Source organism: Gossypium raimondii, chromosome 3, assembly GCF_025698545.1.
Source record: "Gossypium raimondii isolate GPD5lz chromosome 3, ASM2569854v1, whole genome shotgun sequence".
Classification (NCBI taxonomy): Eukaryota; Viridiplantae; Streptophyta; class Magnoliopsida; order Malvales; family Malvaceae; genus Gossypium; species Gossypium raimondii.
This window is the reverse complement of record NC_068567.1, coordinates 37,609,423-37,631,357: the sequence shown is the minus strand read 5'-3', so window position 1 is coordinate 37,631,357 and position 21,935 is coordinate 37,609,423. Positions and strand designations below refer to the sequence as shown.

At 34.6% G+C, this 21,935-nt stretch overlaps 2 non-coding genes across 2 annotated transcripts; one reads left to right on the top strand and one right to left on the bottom strand.

Moving 5' to 3' along the window:
- Positions 1-443: 443 nt before the first annotated feature.
- On the bottom strand, positions 444-549 carry LOC128040269 (small nucleolar RNA R71). Its single transcript, XR_008194926.1, has one exon. It is a non-coding gene; the product is annotated as a small nucleolar RNA R71 (small nucleolar RNA).
- Positions 550-12,753: 12,204 nt separating this feature from the next.
- Positions 12,754-12,860, top strand: LOC128040034 (small nucleolar RNA R71). Its single transcript, XR_008194694.1, has one exon. It is a non-coding gene; the product is annotated as a small nucleolar RNA R71 (small nucleolar RNA).
- The last annotated feature ends 9,075 nt before the right edge of the window (positions 12,861-21,935 follow it).

The following is a 21,935-nucleotide window of genomic DNA, read 5'->3' as shown; positions in this document are numbered from 1 at the left end:
TGAACTCTCAAAATCTGAATCAAGGAAATAGAGCAAACCTTACTTAAAATCATATCCTTATTGCTGATGATAGGGATAGAGCTCTAAGATAGTATGGCATGCCAGTGTTTCATGATCTTAATCCAAGTATTAGGAGATCCAAAATCGAGGCATAACAAATTGAGCTGAAGCCAGTCATATTCCGGATGCTTCAGACAATGGGCCAATTCAATGGAATGCCTACCAAAGATCCTCACCTTCACTTAAGATTGTTTATGGAGGTAAGCAATTCTTTCAAGCTAGCCAGAGTACCCGAGGATGCACTATGATTAAAGTTGTCCCCATATTCTCTAAGGGACAGAGCTCGAGCTTGGTTGAACTCATTGCCACCAAATTCCATTACCACATGGCAAGAGTTAGCAGGAAGATTCCTTATGAAGTATTTCCCACCTAGCAAGAATGCTAAGTTAAGGAATGAGATCACTACCTTCCAACTTTGGATGACAAGTCCTTGTATGAGGCGTGAGAGAGGTTTAGAGAACTATTACGAAGATGCCCTCATCACAGAATCCCTCATTGCAACCAATTAGAGACATTTTATAATTGTCTAAATGCTCACACGAGGATGGTAGTGGGCGCTTCTGCTAATGGTTCTCTCTTTTCTAAGTCTTATAACGAGGCTTATGAAATCATTGAAAGGGTTGCCAGTAACAACTATCAATGGCCAATAAATCAAGCAATGTTAGGAAGACAAGTTATTGGAGTACATGAAGTGGATGCTATCACATCACTTGCATTTCAGGTATCCTCGATTTCTTCAATGCTTAAAATTTTTACCACTAATGGGTTTAATAATTTTGTAGCTCAGCCACCGAATCAATTTGAGACAGTAGCCTATGTTTATTATAGGGAAGGAAACTTGTTCGAAGAATGTCCATCAAACCTAGAATCTGTGTATTACATGGTTAACCAAAACCAAAACCAATGAAGGTGAGGACTGCAATCCAATTTTTATAACCCATCTTGGAGAAACCACCTTAATTTTTGCGCAACCAATGGGCTGGAACCAGTAACGCTTATGCATAACCTAGACCAACCCAACCACATGTTTTTACCCAACAAGTTCAGAAACCAACTCAAGTTGAACCTTCCAATAGCTTAGAGAACCTATTGAAGGCATATATGGCAAAGAATGGCGCAACTTTAAGGAATTTGGAGAATCAAGTGGGTCAACTTGCTACTGAACTTAGGAATCGACCACAAGGTGCTCTACCTAGTGATACGAAAAATCCAAGAAATTTGAGGAAAGAGCATTGTAAAGCATTTACATTGAGGAGCGGAAAGAAATTAGAGTCCAAGACTATCGAAAGTGAATAGGAGCCGGCTAATGATCAAGATTCAATGGAAATTCAACCAAGTGTTGAATTTCTAGCTTAACCAGAGCCAGAACCTGCAAAACCCAATAAGGTAATTTCTAAACCAGTCAATTCTGATAAACTAAAAACTTCATTAGATGCAGAATAGCCACAAAATACAAATCAACCTATTCTAGTAAAGAATCCTCCACCACCCTACTCTCAAAGACTTCAAAAGCAAAAACATGAAGTCGAGTTCAAGAAATTTTTAGATGTACTCAACCAACTACACATCAAAATTCCGTTGGTAGAAGCACTTGAACAGATGCCAAACTACGTCAAGTACATAAAGGATATCCTATCAAAGAATCGGAGACTTGGAGTATTCGAGATGGTAGCCCTGACAAAGGAATGCAATGCATATCTTCAAAATAAACTACCCCCAAAGATGAATGACCTTGGATGTTTTACCATACCTTGCAACATTGGAGCAACATATTGTGGTAAGGCACTATGCGATTTGGGTGCGAGCATTAACTTAATGCCCATGTCCAGTGGAAACACAAAAATAAGTAGATTTTTTCAACACCTTTTGAGCCCTAATTCGTGCAGTTTTGTAATAATTTTTGTCAAAATTCATACTTTAATTATAAAATAATTAATTTACACTTGAATTATTAACATATTTAATTTTAATTATTTTTATAATAAATTTACACAAATTTGGTTTATTTTCGACAGTTTTGCACAAAGGGCGAAATTGGCTCGACAGAAACCTCGAGAAGTTTGAATCGTTGGGGAAATGTTGTGCATCAAGTGATCAAGATCAAGGCTAATAATATTTTCCAGACATGGATGGTCCAAATTATGATTATTTTATGTATTTTATATATTTTTATCCAAATTTAATTGGGTTAAAAATTAATATAAAGCCTGAAGGAGAAAGTGGCCTAGTATGCTAAGAAGAGAAGATTGATCTAGCAAGAAAATTGGCAGCCCAAAACCGTCCAATAAGCTAACCTAATCAGCTGATTTTTTTATTTATTTTTATGCTTGCAAAACAATCATCAAAGTTTCCCTAAAACTCCATTTAAAGCCCTTGGAACGGCGAAAATGTGCAAGTGTACACAATCGCAACAAGTAATAAAGTGACAAGTAAATGTTGACTTATCGTACCCACAGTGACTGTAAAAATAATTATTTATGAATGCAATTTTAAAAACACTTTGGTGAAGAAAAATATTTTGATCTGAAAAGGTGATTAAAAATAGGATTTTAACAAAGTAAAATATATAAAAATAAAATAAAAGTTCCAATGCACGATTTCAAAAGATGATTTTAATCAAGATGACATAATTGTGTTAGATTAATTACATTTCTTAATATAAAATTATTGAACTCATGTTCAAGTTGTTACAACTAAATTCAAGAATACTCGATAATTTGCTAACTTATGAACATACTCACCTACTAAAATCCATTTATCTCTTGACTATATCTCTACGTCCATTCAACCGATTAAACAAATTTTTATAAGCAAATATGTTAATCCACATACTGTAATGCGTAGGTTTGTGCAAGTGTACACAGTCGTTATCAAGTAATAAGTAAGTGTCGAGTTATCGTCTCCACAACGATTGTATTTGTGCTAAGTCACTTAATTTGTAAAATTATATTAACAATTCAGTAAATAAAAACACAATATAATTGAAAAGTGGTGATTAAAATATATTAAAATAAATGCAATGATCCCTAATGCAAATTATCCTAAGTATGCAAACTATATGAATGAAATAGATTTTAGTAAAATTAAACACAATTTGCAACAATTATAACATAAATAAACTAGGATAATTACTTTAATCAAACTCAATATATTATCGACATGCTTAATAACATTTGGAAAAACATTCCATGGCAACTCAATCTTTCAAGAGTTTGGAAACCACATTAGGTCCTTTCGAAATCCTTTACTTAGTAAATATGCATTTTACTGATCCTTATTTACTAATGGTTTCTTAGCATTCGTGTGAGGTAACAAGGACGTGTCAGGTTTGAAACAATTTAATCACACAAATCTAAAAACTATGGAGATAACAGAGCTTGGTCAGAGTTGTTATGCAACCTTCAATTTAATCAGGTCAGGATCTAAATTGAGAATGCACATTTCAATTATGTGTCCATTAGTCGTCGTCTAGTCAGGATCGCTCAGCTAATTCAGGTGCATTTCAATCATGTATGAATGAAATACAAACTTTATTTTAATTGAAAACATGATCGATTGATGCACTAATATTATAAGCATGAATCAAATAAATATTATTTCATCAAAGCAATCATTCTAGCTTAAAAGAATAAAACTAATATTGTTGTAAACAAGAACAAAGAGCACATAGCAAACATCTTTATATTAAGTTAAAGAAAAGGAAGATTAAACCCAATTCAGAGTGGTTGTCACCCAAGACTCTAACTGACGAGGCTCCTTCGTTCCTTTGTTTTACTCCTTTACTTATGGCTTTCCAAGGTGGCCGACCAAGAGTTCTTTAAGAGGCTTAATTGCTAAAATCTCTATGAAGAGATGATGCTAGGTGTGGGAATGGAAAAGGCTAAGAGAATTTGGAGAAAAAAGAGAATGATGCTTGAGGGATGATGAATGAAGGAATGAGAGGGTCTTATTTATAGGTGAGGAGAGGGGGATAGTTTGCTAAAAATAGGATTTTTCAACTTTTGAAGCATCTGCCAACCATAAATTAAGCAAGTTTAGCTGATTTTTCTTGATTTTTTGACAATTTGAGTGCCACAACAACTCAGGACTGAGACTCGGTCAAGTGCAAATCTTCAAGTAAATCTCTAATTTTTTCTACTCTTCAATGACCTTGTACAATTAAACCAAAGAGTGGTTTATGAACAGCCATGTGTAGCCAAATTTTGGAGTTGACTTGGTCTCCAATTGGGCCGGTTTTGTAATCCAATAAAGCTATCAGACCTTTCCGAAATAAATCAACAAGTTAGAGGACCAAAGAATAAAATTTATACAATTTAATTAATTTATTAAAAACCCAAATAATTAATGAAATATTTTAAAATGAATTATTAAATACAATTTTATATTTTATTATTTAATTTAATCATGCATGGCCCACTTTATGTTTTAAAAATATAATATATTCAAATTAATATAAAATAAGCCATTTATTGCATGAAAACTATATAATAAAGCATAAACTCACATTTTAATAATTTTCATGTTCTAATTTCATATTTTCACATATTTCATTAATTTATTAAACAATTACTTAGTTTTAACAACGGATTTAAGTAAAAAGGTTAGTTTTAACAACGGATTTAAGTAAAAAGGTGATAAATCACATAGGAAAAATCCTACATATTTTTCCGTTTACACACCCCGAAACTTAAATCATTGCTCATCCCGAGTAATGTTTATGCACAGTAAAAGGTCTTGCTAAGGTATAATTGCTAATCGTGTAAGCAACATCAATCTTTGTCCCATAATCATACATTAATAACTTCATGCTTATCGATCTTCTTTATTAACAAGTAATTCATATGCAAACATTCCTTAAGATTATACTAAGCTTCAAAATATGCCAACATGAATCACAGTTTGCATGTATGTCACAGCCATAGATAACATTCTTCATTCAGGATAATTTCCTATCAATCAAGCAAACAATCACAAGGCTTATTTATGATCTTCATATGTTAGACTTAGGATTTCCTCTCTACTAATGTAGGTGACATAATCATCAAATAAATAGGTCTTTTGTAAGGTTGTAATGAGGCTCAGTTAAAGGTAGGGATTTTAAGAGATGGGACATTTCGGTTTTAAAAATCTTAACCTTTATCTTTTTCTTGGTTTTCTCGTAATACAACCTTTTTATTTAAGTGAACCTTTGGAACACCCCCAAACTTATTTTAAATACATTTTTCCTTTTTGGAGACTGAGCGAACTTTTCTTCTCTTTTTTTTAAGCATGAGCACATACATCTTTATGAAAGTTTCCTCAAATGTTGATTCCCAAGACAACTTTAGTTAAGATAGGTGCACAAAATTAGGATAATTTTAAAAAGATGGTAACTGGCTTATAATGTAGGTTCATTGCAAAAATAGGCTTTTAAGCTCAAAATTACAGTTTCAAAGCTCTAATATCATAGGGTTGGCTTGAAAAGGCTCAAATGGTCCAAATAAATAGTGCCTATATCATTTTAGATTTTTATGTCCCCTAGGATTTCTCCTCAAGAAAGTTACTAAGTCAATTCTAAAGATATAAACCTTCATGCATGTCTCATCTCAAAAGAAACTAAGGTTTCATGGCAAACATTACTAAGGCTAAGATCATACAAGCATTCCATTCTTCATGATAACATACTTTCACTCAGATAAAAATCGTTATTCATACTTGCATACAAGCTATCTCATTAGAAAAAAAAATCTTTAAACATTCATTTATTAAAACATACTTATGAAATAAATAATTGAAGCATACTTGAAAAAAAAATTTAAAAGTTTGAGCAATTTATTTGCCTTACCCCCTTTAAAAAGAAGCAATGTCCTCATTGCAAGAACAAAGTAATGAATGAAAACTGAACACCAGGTAGGGTTGTAAAGAAAGAGAGGTGAGTCATTAAGACTGCTTAAATACCAACTCTTCCCTAATAACCCAATCCTAGACATGTTCATTCTCATTACCACATCACATAGTCTTATTCTTTTTAAAGAAGTGTTAAGTTTGTTCATGCTTGCTATGTTTTATTCTGCAGAAATTAAATCCTAATTACAAAAGAAATAAATTCCTAAAGACCTAAAAATAATTAAATAAGTAACAGGACAAGAATCCCCCCGTTTATTTTTCTGACTTATTCCCCTTGTCTTCTTTAGCTCTATCTCTGCTTGCATCGTCAGTATCTTCCATCCATGTCTTAAAGATAGCATCTGGGAACTCAGGAACAAAAGTATTAGAGATATTCTTAAAATTATTTCTAATTGAGACATCTCTAATTTTTGCATATTTCCAGTAAGTTTGTTGTTGATTGTGCATGAACTTGTACATATCTATCAAAACTGACAACTCCGATTTCCTTAAAGTACTTGCAGAAGTCGGCATGGGAGTTGTATATTCAAGTTCAACACTTAGCTTGACTGGTTCTTCTTCTGGCTCAACCCTTGGTTCAGGAATGTTCGGTTCCTTATCAGATTCTTCCTCTTCAGTGTTTGTGACTAAATTAACTTCAATTTCAGTTCCCTCTGTTGACTCCTCTGTATTTGACTCAGTTGGCTCTTCTTGTTCGCCTTGATTCAGTTCATGCACCCTCTCTACTAATATTTAAAGATCATAATTTTTAATTCATCCTTGAACATATCACCCCTTCAGATTTGCTTGTGGTTTAACATGGCCCTTTAAGCAAAGTGAAGTGATTAATGGTGGGAAATAAACACTTCCTGCCTTCTTTTTAGCACAATTGTGAATCTCCTTAAGGATAATTTTCCCAACATTAATGGACTTTTCTGCCAAACTATGTGAGATAGGCATAAAACTGTAGCGAACGAATTAAAACCATACCTTTGCTACTAGTTTTAAGTATTCTCTTCGACAAGAATAGCTTTCATACTTTCTTATAATCCATTGGGATCCCGGATTTGTCACAACATCAAGCACTTGTTAAAGAAAATCTTAATTGATATTGTTCATCATAGGGTAGTACTCATCTTCTTCAACATCAAGTAAATTAAACAAATCATTGATGAACTTAGAAGTAAGACGTACCTTTTTCTTTTGAACAATGACTTCAGTAGCATCATGCGTAGTCAAACTAGCATAGAATTCTTGAACTAGTTCATCATCGGGAAGTGAACTTGCATCACAATATTGTTCCCACTTGAGAGCATTGATTTTCTTTCTAACTGGTATAGCAACAAACATCAAATCATTACTCTTCAAGTCAAAACATTTTTCCGACATCATAGGTTGATGCTCGAAAATTGAAAATTGAAGATTTGGTTCTTTTGCGAGACATAGTATCTTTTCCCAAAAATTCGGCAAAGTTTCTACAGAAAAGAGAGAAGAGAAATCAGCAAAGTGGGTAGAACTTGCTACGGTAAAAATCTTGTGATGGCAAAAGGGAAGAGAACTAGGTTTTCTTTTGAAATTTGAGGTTGATAGCACAAAATGGAGATTTAGGTATTTTTAGGGTGTATGCAAATTGCTTTGAGGGATATGAATATTAGTAGAATTCAAAGGGGTTTACATAGGAAAAATTAGGGCAACATGTAGCAAAAAATTAGCTACATTAGGGTTACCAGGGCGACAAGCAATGAGTGTGACGGCAAGGCATGGATTTTTCCCTACTTTTTACTATCTTGGGCCTCAAACTCAGAGTGTATCTTACTAAAAAAATCTGATTAGTACTGGGCCAAATTTGACCCCCTTTATTAATATAAAAATTTAAAATTTAAACAGAAAAAATGAAATTAAAAAAATTAAGTCTTAATTAGAAAATTTCTTCTTAAAAAATTACATTAAATTAATTCCCAGGAAAGGTTGAAAAGGTCACAGCAGTCCTGCTTAAGTTTCAATCTCCTTAGACAAAATTAATTAAATGTAATAAGATAAGAAAATAAGTTCTAATTATTTATTTACAAAATGAGTTCATGAAAAATTAAAGGTCTGTTAATTTGAGCGAGGATTCAACTCGTTCAACTTCATCATCCCAGTAGTGTTTGAGACGTTGACCATTAACTTTAAACGTACCTCCGTAATTGTTGTATAATTGAATAGCTCTATAAGGATAAACTCGGTAGATGGTATAAGGTCCTTTCCATCGGGATTTAAGCCTCCCAGGAAATAACTTCAACCTTGAATTAAACAACAAAACCTTCCTTTTTAAACTCGCGAGGTTGTATATGACTATCATGCCATATATTGGATCTTTCTTTACACATTTTGGCATTCTCAAAGGAAAAAAAACCTTAACTCTTCCAACTCATCAAGTTGTAACATCCTTCTCTCACCAGCTTGCTTAAGATCAAAGTTCAACTGCTTCAAAGCCCAATGAGCTTTATTCTCCAACTCTAATGGCAAATGACATGCCTTTCCAAAGACTAACCGATAAGGAGTCATTCCTAACGGAGTCTTAAATGATGTTCGATAGGCCCATAATGCATTATCGAGCCTTCGAGGCCAATCTTTTTTGCTAGGGCATACTACCTTTTCAAGGATACCTTTGATTTCACAATTCACTCTTTCAACTTTCCCATTAGACTGGGGGTGATAGGCAGTAGCAATCTTGTGCTTCACATCATACTTGTCAAGCAACCACTTAAGCCATTTGTTCACAATGTGAGAACCTTCATAACTAATAATAGCTCTTGGTGTCCCAAATCGTGTAAACACATGCTTATGTAGGAATCACATGACTACCTTAGCATCATTTGTTGGGTATGCTTCAGCTTCAACCCACTTAAATACATAGTCCACACCAACTAAGATGTATTTGTTCCCATGCGAAGAAGGAAACATGCCTAAGAAGTCAATGCCCCATACGTCGAACAATTTAATCTTCAAAATGTTTGTCAAGGGCATCTCATTCCTTCTTTATATATTTCCAGTCCTTTGACATTTATCACAGTTTTTCACATAAGCATAAGTATCTTTAAATAATGTAGGCCAAAAGAAACTTGCTTGCAAAATATTTTTTGTAGTACATGAACCACCAAAGTGTCCCCCACTTGGAGATGAATGGCAATGATACAAGATCTCAGCAATCTCGCTTTTAACTACACACTTTTAGATTATATTGTCTGCACATTGTTTAAACAAAAATGGATCCGCCCAAAGATAACACCAACTATCATGAAGGAATCTTTTCCTTTGTTGGTATGTCATTTCTTGAGGAACTATTCCACATGCAAGATAATTGGCAAAATCAGCAAACCAGGGTATTTCATGAATTCGTTTTACCTCAAATAAGTGTTCATCTGGGAAATTCTCGTTGATAGACACACATGACTGAGTTACCTCATCTTGCTCCAACCTCGATAGATGATCAACTATTTGATTTTCGACACCTTTTCTGTCATGGATTTAAGGTCAAATTCTTGGAGTAAAAGTATCCAACGAATTAGCCTTGGTTTTGCATCTTTCTTCGTGAGCAAGCATTTAATGGTCGCATGGTCTGTAAATATTGTAACTTTGGTACCAATAAGATATGAGTGAAATTTGTCAAAAGCAAAAACTATAGCGAAGAGTTCCTTTTCGGTTACCGTATAATTATGTTGGGCTCTCGTCAAAGTTCTACTTGCATATCAGTTGCATCGCACATTAACTCAAAAGGTGAGTTCCAATCAGGTGTAACGATTATTGGGGCTGAGATTAACCGCTTCTTTAGCTCTTGAAAAGCTTCCAAACATGCTTTGTTGAAATCAAACATTGTATCTTTCTCTATCAACAAACACAACAGTTTAGAAATTTTCAAGAAATCTTTTATAAACCTTCGATAAAAACCACCATGGTCTAAGAAACTTCTAACTCCTTTCACATTCATTAGGGTTGGTAATCTTTCAATTACGTCCACCTTTGCTTTATTGACTTCAATTCCTTTTTTTGAGATCTTATGACCTAAAACAATCCCTTCCTTGACCATAAAATTGCAATTTTCCCAATTAAGGACAAGATTCGTCTCTTCGTGCCTCTTCAGTACCTTAGCCAAATTACTCAAACAGATATCATAAGTGTTACCAAAAACAAAAAAATCATCCATGAAAACCTTAACAAAAGTTTCAACCATATCAGTAAATGTTGTCATCATGCATCATTGAAAAGTTGTAGGCGTATTACATAAACCAAAAGGCATTCAAATAAAAGAAAACGTACCGTACGAACAAGAAAAGGTTGTTTCATGTTGGTCCTTCGAAGTTACAACTATTTGGTTATATCCCAAATAGCCATCTAAACAATAATACAATTCATTACCTGCCAGTCTATCTAACATTTGATCCATAAAAGGCAACGGAAAATGGTCCTTCCGAGTGGCTTAGTTCAACTTTCAGTAATCAATACAGATTCTCCAACTGATAATAGTTCTTATTGGAATTAACTCGTTATGCTCATTTTCAACAATCGTGATTCCACCTTTCTTCGACACAAACTACATCAGACTTACCCACGAACTATCTGAAATAGGATTGATGATTCCTGCATCTAACCATTTGATCACTTCCTTTCTCACAACTTCTTTCATAATAGGATTGAGCCTCCTTTTCCCATCAATTCAAGCTTTTTCACTTTCTAAAATGATTTTATGAATGCAAAAAGAAGGGCTTATACCTCGAATATCAGCTATAGTCCAACCAATTGCTTTCTTAAATTTCTTTAGAATAACAATTAGTTGTTCCTCTTGATCTTTCGTCAGTTTCGCTAAAATAATCAGAAGCAAAGTAGAACAATCACCTAAATAAACATATTTCGAATGGGAATGAAGTACCTTTAGTTCGAGTTTAGGTGGTTTTTCAATTGAAGACATGGGTTGTACAAATTCTCCGACTTCCAACTCCAACAGTACAAACCGTGTGGATTGAATAAAATTTCTTGGATTGGCTTCCATCAAAGCCATGTTTTCTTCACCTTTTTCATCCTCCAGAGGGTCAAGATCTAAGGCTTTCTCTAATGGATCTTTTTCAAAATTGCTTTCCATAAAAACCAAGGTTTCTATCTCTTCCATAACTGTACAGTCCACTACCAGATCGGGAAATTTCATTGCTTTAAAAATGTTAAAGTGTACCTAATCGTTTTGAAATCGCATGGTGAGCTCTCCTTTCTGCACATCAATTAACATTCTTTCCATGGCTAAGAAAGGTCTCCCAAGGATGATCGGCACTTCCTTTTCTGCTTCAAAATCTAAGACAATAAAATCAGCAGGAAAAATAAATTTATCGACTCTTACCAAAACATCCTCGATCTTTCCTTCGAAATATGCTAAAGATCGATCCGCTAGCTAAAGCGTCACAGTTGTAGGTCTTACTTCACCTATCCATAACATCTCAGAAATAGACTTAGGCATCAAGTTGATACTCACTCCTAAGTCACAGAAAGCTTTACCACAGTAAGATTCACCAATGTTACAGGGTATAGTAAAGCTTCCTGGGTCTTTCAATTTCGGTGGAAATTTTTTCTACTGGAACGCACTACACTTCTTTGTCAGGGCAACAGTCTCATACTCACTCAGTCGTTTCTTCTTGGACAGTATATCCTTCATAAACTTCAAATAATTCGACATTTGTTCTAAAGCCTCCACCAACAGAATATTGATGTGTAACTACTTCAGAACATCCAAAAACTTTTTGAATTGCACCTCCTGTTTCTGCTTGTTTTGCTGCAATATTTGCGGATATGGAGGTGATGGAACTTTCGGTCGAACCGGACAATGTTTCTGAGTAGGTAAATTTGCATTCAAAGAAGATGTTAAAATATCTGGATTCACTAAGTCAGGGTTTATCTTGTCAGACTTTGCAGATTCTGATTCCTTTGGGGTAGGAACTTCAACAGCTGGTTGATTCTTCTCAACGGGCTTATCTTCGACATCAATCAATCGGGGTTCTAGAATTTTACCACATCGCAATGCCACTGCCTTGATATGTTCTCTATCCAAATTTCTTGGATTCTCAGTATCGCTCGGCAAGGTTCCTTATAGTCTATTTCGTAGCTCCGTAGCTAACTGACCCATTTGGTTTTCCAAATTTTTTTAGTGTTGCGTCTTGGCTTTGGATCAAAGCATCATTCTTTGCCATGTACGCTTTCAACAAGTTCTCCAAACTATTTGATGCCTTAGCTTGAGGTGGTTTCAGAGCTTGCTGATTTTACCCTTGAGATTGGTTGGGTCTTTACTGCAATAAGTTATTGTTCCGTCCATTTCGTTGGTTGCTCCAAGAAATGTTAGGATGATTACGCCATGGAGGATTATAAAAGTTGGACCAGGGTCTTTTTCCACTCCTATTTTGATATTGGTTCCCCACATAGTACACTGACTCGATATTTGATGGACAATTCTAAAAAAAATGACCTTTCCCACAGTACACATAGGAAACTACTTCAAATGGACTTGGTGGCTGAACTGCAGAATTATTAGTACTATTAGCGGTTAATTATTTTATCATAGAGGACATAGACGATACCTGAGTTGATAACGAAGTGAGGGCGTCAACTTCATGAACTCCAGCTACACGTCTTCTTGAAACTGTTCAATCTGCTGGCTATTGATAGTTATTACTCGTGATCCTCTCGATGATCTCATAAGCCTCATTATAAGACTTAGAAAAAATTGCACCACTCACGGAAACATCTACCATCAATCTTGTATTTGCATTGAGACCATTATAGAATGTATCCAACTGGATACAATGAGGAATCACATGATGAGGACACTTACGAAGTAACTCCTTGAATCGCTCCCAAGCCTTATACAAAGACTCGTCATCCAATTGCTGGAAAGTTGTGATCTCATTTCTTAACTTTGCATTTTTGCTAGGTGGGAAATACTTAACCAAAAATCTCTCTGCTAATTCTTTCCATGTAGATATGGAACTTGGTGGTAATGAATTGAGCAATGCTCTTGCTCAATCTCGCAACGAGTAAGAAACAACTTCAACCTTAGTGCATCTTCAGTCAAACCGGCTATCCTGAATGAATCACTCACCTCCATAAACAATCGAAGGTGGAGATGTGGATCTTACGTGGGCATACCACTAAATTGGCCCACCATTTGTAGTATTCGAAACATCACTGGTTTCAATTCAAACTAGGTTGCCTCAATATCTGACCTTCTAATTCCTGGGTTTAACTCATTGAAAAGTGCCACAACATATTGTTTGATGCATTGATCTCTATCATCCGCAATGAAGATAGGATTTCATACATGACCGGCTTCATTACCTTGGTCTTGATTCTAATTTCCAAGGTCTATCTTGACTTGTCTTTGAGCTGTTCGTTCACGTCTTCTTTGTCTAAAAGTTCGCTCAATTTCAGTGTCTACAGGGAAAATTGATAATTCAATCTATGCTCATAAACACCTGAAAAGAAGATCGCAAAAATTAAAAAGAATAAATTAGTAATGTTAGAAATAAATCACATTAAAAATAAATAATTTCACAAAAAAATAAATCACTATGGCAACATTTGACAGTCCCCGGCAACGGCGCCAAAAACTTGTAACGCGTAGGTTTGTGCAAGTGTACACAGTCGTTATCAAGTAATAAGTAAGGATCAAGTTATCGTCTCCATAGGGATTGTATTTGTGCTAAGTCACTTAATTTGTAAAATTATATTAACAATTCAGTAAATAAAAACACAATATAGTTGAGAAATGGTGATTAAAATATATTAAACTAAATGCAATGGTCCCTAATGCAAATTATCCTAAGTATGACAACTATATGAATAAAATAGATTTCAGTAAAATTAAACACAATTTGCAACAATTATAACATAAATAACTAGGATAATTACTTTAATCAAACTCAATTTATTATTAACATGTTTAATAACATTCGGAAAAACATTCCATGACGACTCGATCTTTCATGAGTTTGGAAACCACATTAGGTTCTTTCAGAATCCTTTACTTAGTAAATATGCATTTTACTGATCCTTATTTACTAAAGGTTTCTTAGCATTCGTTTGAGGTAATAGGGACGTGTCGGGTTTGAAACAATTTAATCACACAAATCTAAAAACTATGCAGATAATAGAGCTTGGTCAGAGTTACTATGCAACCTTCAATTTAATCAGGTCAGGATCTAAATTTAGCATGTACATTTCAATTATGGGTCCATTAGCCGTCGTCTGGTCAAGATCGCTCAGATAATTCGGGTGCATTTCAATCACGTATGAATGAAATACAGACTTGATTTTAATTGAAAACATGATCGATTGAGGCACAAACATTATAAACATGAATCAAATAAATATTATTTAATCAAAACAATCATTCTAACTTAAATAAAATTAAGCTAACATTGTTGTAAACAAGAACAAAGAACACATAGCAAACATCTTTATATTAAATTAAAGAAAAGGAATATTAAACCCAATTCAGAGTGGTTGTCACCCAAGACTCTGACTGACGAGGCTCCGTCATTCCTTTGCTTTGCTCCTTTGCTGATGGCTCTCCAAGGTCGCTGACCAAGGGTTCTTTAAGAGGTTTAATTGTTAAAATCTCTATGAAGAGATGATGCTAGGCATGGGAATGGAAAAGGCTAAGAGAATTTGGAGAAAAGAGAGAATGATGCTTGAGGGATGATGAATGAAGGAATGAGAGGGTCTTATTTATAGATGTGGAGACGGGATAATTTGCTGAAAATAGGAGTTTTCATCTTTTGAAGCATCTTCCATGGGTGGCCGACCATAAATTGAGCAAGTTTAGCTGATTTTTCTTGATTTTTGGTCAATTTGAGTGCCACAACAACTCAGGACTGAGACTCAGTCAAGTGCAAATCTTTAGGTAAATCTCTAATTTCTTCAACTCTTCAAGGACCTTGTGCAATTAAAAACCCAAATTATAAATGAAATATTTTGAAATGAATTATTAAATATAATTTTATATTTTATTATATAATTTAATCATGCATGGCCCACTTTATATCTTAAAAATATAATATATTCAAATTAATATAAAATAAGTCATTTATTATGTGAAAACTATATAATAAAGCATAAACTCACATTTTAATAATTTTTATGTCCTAATTTCATATTTTCACATATGTCATTAATTTATTAAACAATTACTTAGTTTTAACAATGAATTTAAGTAAAAGGTGATAAATTACATAGGAAAAATCCTATATATTTTCCATTTACACATACATACTTATGAAATTAAAATTATCTCTTGTACATATCTCTATGCCAATTCAAACAATTAATTCAATATCATAAGCACATAAAAGATTACGTGAGGTTACAATGTATTTCTACCTTGAAACATTTTAATCATAATAATCTTGCAAGTTATGCAAAGCTAATGTATCGTTAGATACTGTTGTTAATTTAACCCTTAGCTACCTTAGATGATTAAACATGCATCGATTAAGTATCGTGTCAATTAATTACAATTTCAATTTGTTTAAAAATAATTCATTAGTTACCTTACAATTGTAATGTAAGAATAACTTAGTCATGGTTTTACTTAATCAAACATCTTATCGAGACCTATAACAACACAAACACAATTTTAATAAATTAAGTAGACAGAATGCAACCAACCTAACACAAATTAAATTTAAGCCATATTAATTAAATTAAACATATCAACATCACAAATATTCATAAACATATTCATCATAACAACAACAAAATTAAAAAGGATAGGGAACAAAAATCAAATCAAGTGTTTCTCCAAGGCTTGGCTAGTTTGCTTCGCTCCTCCTTCTCTGCTTGTTCTTGTTGAACTGAGGCTTCCACGAAGACTTGAATACTGCTCCAAATGGTGGTTTAATAACTCTTTTTCAATAGGTGAAATTGACAAGGGAATGGGGGAAGAAAATGAAGAACGATGGAAGGGAATGAAGAGAGAAAAGTGAGAGAGAAGTTAAGAAATTAATGGGTTTGAGACATAGATACTTAACAAATTTAGCATACTTAACCAATGGGTTTGTACTAAAGTTTAGCATACTTAACAAATTTTCAAATTTTTGAACAAAATATATCCTAATCATAATTAAAAGAAAATTTTATTCTAACAGGAAATAATTTCAATTTTTAGGTCCCCCCACTTAAGATGAACAATGTCCTCATTGTTAAAAGTGAATAGATACTATACACCAGGTAGGATTGTAGAAAAGAGGAGGTGAGTCAATTTGACTGCTTAAGTTCCAAGCTCTCTCTAGATCCAATCCTAGACATGTATATATCTATTGCCACACATTGTACTTTGCATCTTGTTCATTTTTATTTATGATTTTCACCTCTTGTTTTATTATTCAAAAATAAAAATTCCTAATAAAACGTAATCCTATTAAATAACCGAAGAACGAAAATAAAATAAAGTCAAGATCCCCTTTTTTTATTTATTTGCGGATCCCTCTGAATTCGACTCATCGTTTACTCCATCGTCTTTGTTTTTGCATGAATCACTTTGCTCCCTTTTCGATAGTGGACTCCATGGTTCAAATATTAAATCTGAAAACTCAGGCACAAAAATAAATGGGTCATTGTATATTTTTGTAAGAGTGTTTTTCATTGAGTCATCCCGTATTTTTGAATATCTCTAGTAAGCTTGTTGCTGCCACTGCATATGTTGCATTATGTCTATCAACTTTGACAGCTCAATCTCCAAGATCTAGGCAAGGTGATTGAGTTCTGAACATTGAAGTTAAGACGTCAGATTCAGTTACTGCTTCCATTGGTTCTGCCTTATCAGGGATTTCAGCTGACTGCATTGGTTCGATCTCTTTGGGATCTTCTTCTTCTTCTTTGGGATCATCACTCTCTTCAACTCATTGCTGTACAATAAAGTCTCTAGCTATTCGGTAGAGGTCCCAATTTGTGATTGTGCCCTGGCTATAACCTTTCTTCTTTACGTTTGCAAGAATTTTAGCTTTCAAACACAAAATCGTTATCGTAAAGGAAAAGTAAGCTGGGCCAGAATGTCTAGCGGCACAATTTTACATTTCTCTCAGGATGATTTTTCCCACATTAATGGTCTTTCTAGTTAAAATCGAGTATAATAAGACCACTCGCTCTAATGAAATTGTAGTCCCATGTGAAATAGGAATAAGGCTGAGTCAAATGAAATAGAACCATACCTTTGCTAGAGGTGTCAAATATTCTCTGCGACAAGTGTGCATCCCTTGCTTTGACACAATCCACTTAGAACCTGGAACTCTAAGTTCTTCAAGAATTTCTTGCAGATTTTCAGACTCAATATTGCTCATCAAGGAGGAATATTAGTCGTCTTCGAAATCAAGTAATTCAAAGAATTCATTAACAGCGTTTGAGGTTATTGGTAGATTGATTCAGTGAATAGAAACTTCCGTCAATTTGCTTGAGGTCAAATTCTCGTAAATTTCACAAACTAACTCTTTATCTGCACTCGGTCTTTTCTCACAAAATAATTCCCAATTAAGAGCTTCAGTAATTTGTCGAATGCATGCCATGAAATCAATATAATGTATATTAAATTATTATTTGCTATTAATTTATTAAAAATAAATACTTATTAAATAAAATATGATCAAATTTAAACTAATCCTAATTCTATGCAAAGTTAATAATATTTAATATATATTATAATAGATATAATTATATATTAATGATTATCATCTTATTTATTAAATTAAATTAATAACATTTATTCTAGATGTCTTTTGAAAATATTTACAACAAAAAGAATCTATTTTTAGTATTTACAAAAGAGCAACCAAAATTTGAAAATAGTTCAATTAAGTATCTAGACTTATAGAAAATTTGAAATTGAGTTGCAATTAAAACTTGGATCAAAATTTACCCTTTTATTTTAAACACTAAAAATTTATTTTTCCATTTAGGGAATAATTTCTCGGAAGATTAGGTTAAAATCAATTCCCAGGAAAGATTGGAGGGGTCCCAAGCGGTCCCGCTTAAGTTCCAATCTACTAGACAGAATTTATTTAAACATACTAATCCTGAAAATATACCCTAAATAATTTAGTTAAAAAGAAAAATAAGAAAAATTAAATATCTGGTAAAATGAATGAGATTTGATCCCATTCAATTTTATCCCCCCAGTAATGTTTTAACCGCTGAGCATTAACTCGAAAATTACCTCACTTACTTTGAAGGTCGACAACTCCATATGGATAAACTTGGTGAATCGTAAATAGACTGGACCAACGTGATTTTAACTTACCTGGAAAAAACCTTAATCTAGAATTGGATAACAAGACTTGCTGACCTGCTTCAAATTCTCAAACCTGAATGTGCTTGTCATGTCATCTCTTAAGTCTTTCCTTGAGTAATTTGGCATTCTCGTATGAGAACACTTAGAATTCTTCAAACTCGTTGAGTTGGAGCATTCATTTCTCTTTAGCAAGCTTAAGATCCAAGTTGAGTTGTTACAAAGCCCAGTAAGCTTTCTGCTCTAATTGGAAGGGCAAATGATAGACTTTCCCAAAGACCAACCTATAGGAAGACGTCCCTAAAGGTGTCTTGTATACTGTCCTGTAGGTCCATCAAGCATCATCCAGTCTTTTGGACCAATCTTGTCGGTTCGGGCAAACTACCTTTTCGAGTATGCCTTTGATCTTTTTGTTTTCCAATTCCACTTACCCATTCGTCTGTGGATTGTAACAACCCAAACCCGGCCTAGACGTTATGGCAGAATCCGATGTGTCACATCGAAGTGTTTCTCAAACTTTGGCCTAGTTGGTAAAACTCGATTCTTAAATTTGGAAACCAATTTATTAAATTTTAACTGTACAATTAACCAAATGTTTGCCTTGTTAACTGCTATTGTTATTTTAAGTTGATTTAAAACGCGAAAGCATTTGTTAAATGTAACGATTAAAGTTCGTGTCTTTGAAAACAATAATTATTTTGAAAACTCGTTTTCATCTAACTAGCAATTTAAAATATAAAGAAATAGCCCAATTAAAAACTTAAACCAAATTAAAGGCCTTAATACAAAAATACAGGCTAATGTGAACCACAGTGATTGTGTGGCCATCTCCAAGTCCCTCACAGCACTAAATTGCCTAAGGCTAAGGATTACCTGCACAGCTAAAGGAGAGGGTGAATTTACGAAACTCATTGTGTAATCCCTTTCTAAACAATCACTATGCAGAATCAGTCTGGGCCTGAGCCTTATACAGTATCAGCACAGTGTGGGCCTTAGCCTATTATAGTAACATGTGGGCCTTAGCCCAATACAGAAATCAATACAATGCAGTGATACAACCCATCCCAATCCAGCCAACACACCACTCCGTACCACCGACACACCATGTTGCCAGTGACAGTATATGTGGCAAATCCACCAGTATAGTATACTTCCCCTATATCAGAATCTCAACCCCATGCAGTATGTCATTTCATAAATCATACGTGTATGCAGTATGTCATATTCAGTAACAGTCATGTATATATATCATAGAACAGATTGGTCATACACATATTTCAACTCCTAGGGGTATAACAGTCATTTTACCCTACGGGGGTATTTTGATAATTTTACCCTTCGAGGGTATTTCGATAATTTTACCCTTTGGGGGTATTTCGATAATTTTACCCTTTGAGGGCATTTCGATAATTTTACCATTCGAGGGTATTCCGGTAATTTTACCCTATGGGAGTATTTCTGTAATTTTACCCTTTGAGGGTATTTCAGAAATTTTCAGGCCCAAGCCTATGAAAATGCCCATAGAGGTCTCTACAGTCCAAAGCCCAGTTTCGTAGGCTCAATTTTTGGCACGAGCGATCGCAAGCTCATGTAGCCTTGATTAACGTGTTTCGACTTTTTTGCTTTTGCCAATTCGCAGTAGAGGTGGTGTGGATACACACCTGATTTTGAAGACGCCTTAAATCCACGAATGCCGAACCTATATTTGGGAATCAAAGTTCGTTAATCGACCACACAATTATACAATTAATTAAACTTAAGTTGTTACGACCATACACTTACCCAACTTCGATCGAGCAAAGAAAAATGGTTCGCTTACTCAGGTATTTGCCAACCCTCGTCCCTTCACGAGATTCCTAAGCACTAGTAGAAATTGGAAAACACTTAAGTTGATTTGATATGAGAGAATCACTTATTTTGCTAAACTTACCCAACGTGCGAGAGTACGACGACAAGAAGTAGCTCGACGATTAGCCCGAAAAAGGAGAGGGAAAACGATGATCAGAGGAAGTAAGAGGGGGAGGAGTTGATTAGGGGAAAACCAAATAGATGAGGAGGAAAAAAGAAAATAAAAGGTGGGGAGGATAGTTGTGAAATTCAACCACTAGGAGAAAGGAAGGTTCGACCAAAAGAGAAGAAAGAATCGGGTTGGGAAGGAAAGATGAGAGAAGAAGAACAACCAAGTGAATAGGAGAGGAGCTTTTGGCAGCAGAAGAAAAGAAGAGAGGGGAGTGTTTCGGCCAAATTTTTAAAAAAAGAAAAAGATAAGATGAGCAGAAACGAGTTCAGTACTTGTCGAAATGTGCACTTAATGTGAAAGGAGAGTAACCCGAAGTTGGCGTCACAGAAAAAGGCAAAACACTCCCAAAACTGAAAGCTTCTACTATCAGGTGACTAATTCGGCACAAGCCTAGTCGAAACCTTGAGTACCAGTGCCCCAATATGGCACAACTCTCCCTTTCAACCCCTCCTCGATTTTCTCCACAATTCTCTCCCTTTATCACTCCACCATTTTCTCCTCAACTTCCTCCATGACCAATTCAAACTTCCTTCGGCAGTATTTAACTCCAACTCTGCCACTTACACGACTTAAGCAGCCAAATAACAATTCATTATGCAACCCAGGACTTGTACCTCAGACCTCACAGCTACACAGCACGCCACCTTGCCACTAGACCACAAGCTCATTTTGTGTCATAAAACCAACACTAATATTTATAAAGCCTATATGCTAGTGTCCAGATTCATTTAAGGGAAACATTTAAAAATTTTGCAAAAGCCAAGACTTGAACCTAAGCTTCTCAAACACCCCATACACACCCAAATCACTTAACCATTGAAGCAAACAAGCAATTGTGAGAAAACATGAAAACATTAAAAACTTGAATTTTGGGGCGTTACATCGATGGTAAGCTGTGGCAACTTGTGCTTCACTCCATGTTTGTCGAGTAACCATTTCAACCATCTGTTCACAAAATGGGACCCTTCATCACTGATGATAACTCTTGAGGTTCCAAACCTTGTGAACACATGCTTCTGCAAAAAATTCATCACAACCTTAGCATCATTTGTCAGATATGCCTCAGCCTTAACCCTTTTAGACATGTAGTCTACTGCTGCCAATATGTACTTGTGACCAAAAGATGGAGGGAAAGGACTGAGAAAGTGAATACCCCAAATATCGAATAATTCTACCTCAATGATGTTTTTTTGGGGTATCTCATTTCTGTTGGTGATGTTTCCAACCCTTTGACATCGATCACAACTCTTTACATAAGCATGCGCGTCTTTGGATAGTGTTGGCCAAAAGAATCTAGCTTGCAATACTTTGGCCGCAGCACGTGTACCTCCAAATTGTCCCCCACTCAGAGTTGAGTGTCAAAGATATAGAATCTTATGTACTTGATCTTTTTCCACCCATATCCTAATCATTTGACCTGCACACTTTTTGAACAAGCATGGTTCTTCCCAAAAATAGTAATTCACATCGTGAAGAAACTTTTTCTTTTGATGATTGGTCTTATCAATCGACATCAAACCACAAGCTAAATAGTTAAAAATATTAGCAAACTAAGGGTTATTATAGACATGATTTACCTTCAGTATATGTTCATCTGAAAATGTCTCCTGAATGGGTATAAGTGGAGAATTCCCTTCTTCTGACCCCAATTTGTATAAATGGTCTGTTACTTGGTTTTATGCTCCCTTTCAATCT